The 2768-nt window shown below is 34.2% G+C and overlaps 1 non-coding gene across 1 annotated transcript; it reads right to left on the bottom strand.

The window, feature by feature from the left end:
- Window positions 1–1646: 1646 nt before the first annotated feature.
- LOC128284790 (small nucleolar RNA R71) lies at window positions 1647–1753 on the bottom strand. The gene has a single exon (XR_008275213.1). It is a non-coding gene; the product is annotated as a small nucleolar RNA R71 (small nucleolar RNA).
- Window positions 1754–2768: the final 1015 nt, after the last annotated feature.

The following is a 2768-nucleotide window of genomic DNA, read 5'->3' as shown; positions in this document are numbered from 1 at the left end:
AGGGATTCCAATCCCTATTTTTAGTAAACTCTATCATCTACTTCAAAGTATAAATACCCCCACTCATTCCCCATTTCAAACATCCCTTACTCATTTCCTTCATCTCTCATTTTATAAGCATTCTTCCTCTCATTCTTTCCTCTCTTTATTCCCACACATAGCATCTCATAATTCCATTCTCTTTTAGGTAGAAAAACCTTGAGAAGACCATCTCTTGGCCTACCACCTTAAGGAGACATTAGCAAAGGAGTGATACAAGGATTGGAGGAGAACATCTTCAATCAGAGTCACGAGACTGTTGATTCGACAGAGTTTATTCTTCCTTTACTTTGTTATTTTAATTTAATCATGTTTGCAATGTGCTTTGTTATCTTGTCATAAAAAATGGTAGCTTAAATCTGTTTAGCTAGGATGATTGCATTAATTCAATGAACTTTGTTTAAATCATGTTTATCGTGTTTGTGCCTCGGTCGATCATGTTTTTGATTAAATTCAAGTATGTATTTCATTCATACGTGATTGGATGAATTAGAATTAGTTGAGCGATCCTAACTAGACTACAGCTAATAGACACAATAATTGAAATGTGCATGGTTAATTTATGTCTGACCCAAAATAAATTAAGGTTCGTAATAACTTGACTGAGCTCTATTACCTTGCATGGCTTTTAGGTTTATGTGATTAAATTGTTTCAAACTGACCCAGCCCCTATTACTTCACATTAATACTAAGAAAACTTTAGTTTAGTATGACTAGTAAAATGCATGTTTACTAAGTAAAAGATTCTGAAATGACTTGACTTGGTTTCAAGCCTATGAAAGATCGAGTTGCCATTGAATATTTTCTGAACACTGTTAAGCATGAGGAAAATGAATTAAGTTGAATGATGTAATTATCCTAGCCTATTCATGTTATTGATTGTTGAATTTTGCTATTAAACTCATTTCATCTCACACTTTACATTTAGATTAAAATTGCATTAGGGATCATATTACATTTAGTAATTATTTTTACATTACACTACTCAGAAATATTGTGTTTTTATCACTAAATTGTTAACTCTAATTTTACAATTAATTGATTAACATACACAGTCCCTGTGGAGATAACAACTTTTTTACTTACTTATTACTTGATAACAAGTGTGTACACTTACACAAACCACGCGTTACAATAGCCCAAATACAACCTACAGAAATGGACCTTGAAAATCAAAATGATGTTCAAGGGAATGGAGCTAATAATGTTCGTAATCCAATCCTTATTGTTGATGATAGGGATCAACCTATAAGGCATTATGATGTGCCACTTTTTAATTAATTAAATTTAGGAATTAGGAGACCAGAAATTGAGGCACCATAGTTTGAAATGAAGCCCGTGATGTTTCAAATGCTTAAAAAAATGATCAATTTAGTGGAATGCCTACAAAAGATCCACACCTTCACCTTCGACCATTGATGGAGGTAAGCAATTCATTTAAGATAGCTGGTGTAATTGATGACACATTAAGGTTGAATTTATTTTCATACTCGTTGCAAGATCGAGCACGAGCATGGTTTAATTTATTGCCACCCAATTCAATTTCTATTTGGCAAGACTTAGTTAAACGTTTTCTGGTAAAGTGTTTCCCACCTAGCAAAAATGCTAAGTTGAGGAATAAGATGACCACTTTTCAACAAATGGATGATGAATCATTATACAAGGCATGGGAAAGATTCAAGGAGTTACTTCGTAGATGCCCTCACCACAAGATTCTACATTGCATCCAGTTGGAGACATTTTATAATGGTCTCAACACTGGTAGATGTTTCTACAAATGGTGCTCTTGATCGACTATTTAACGTCACAGTAATAATGTGCAAGCATACACTGATGATACAAGTATAGTAGACAGATGTGAGTCTATCGGATATCGATCCCACAGGGATGATTGTCTTTTGTCTATTAATGTCAGTGCAATAACTAGATAGAAACAAGATAAACTATGAGGATAGTTTTAGGAGCAACAACTTGAAAACAATAAAATAAAATATGATAATGATAAACTGGGATCCTCAGCATGAATCTTCAGGAGAATACTAAGTGCTCACAAGGTATAAAGGGATAGGTGATTGTCGAGGCAATAAATTTCAATGTATATCTTACCAAGAGTCACTCCTCTATTTAATCTGAGACTTAAACATGAACATTAACCCCACATTCCGGTGATGGCAATCTGGAACTATTAAGAACAAGTGGACTAAATTCCTCTAATCCTCACTCAACTTCCGTTGTAATGCTTGTTGGCTCGAACTATCACTGCACTTTTCAGTGTTAGTGACCGAAATAACACTTTCATGTTAAGAAATACTCAAACTCCAAGATTAAACAATAAAAGCAAGATTGAATAAGATAACATTTAACCAATAATTCATGTGTACTTTCATACAAACAGAAAACAAAGAGTAATCACCAACATTTAGAAAGAAATAAGAAAGAATTGAGTGGAGAATACTATTCCTAGACAACTCAACTGAATCTCTCTATTCCCTCTTGTCTCGCACTTAGGTCTTCTTGTTAGAAGCTAATCTACATCAATTTTTACGTTGGCTCACCCGTGAGAAGCTTAAGTTGCCATAGCCGCAAGCTTCAAGGTAGGATGAAGAAGATGATGGTCAAGAAAAAGCTCTCCTTGCTTTTTTTCTTCTCACGTCAACCTTTTATGTCCTCCTCTAACAATACAGGTGTCCTTTCCTAAAAATTATTCTATCCTTGTACGTACAGGTTGG

This window comes from Gossypium arboreum, chromosome 11, assembly GCF_025698485.1.
Source record: "Gossypium arboreum isolate Shixiya-1 chromosome 11, ASM2569848v2, whole genome shotgun sequence".
In the NCBI taxonomy this organism is placed as follows: domain Eukaryota; kingdom Viridiplantae; phylum Streptophyta; class Magnoliopsida; order Malvales; family Malvaceae; genus Gossypium; species Gossypium arboreum.
The sequence above is the reverse complement of the archived record's forward strand: the minus strand, read 5'-3'. Positions and strand labels throughout refer to the sequence as shown.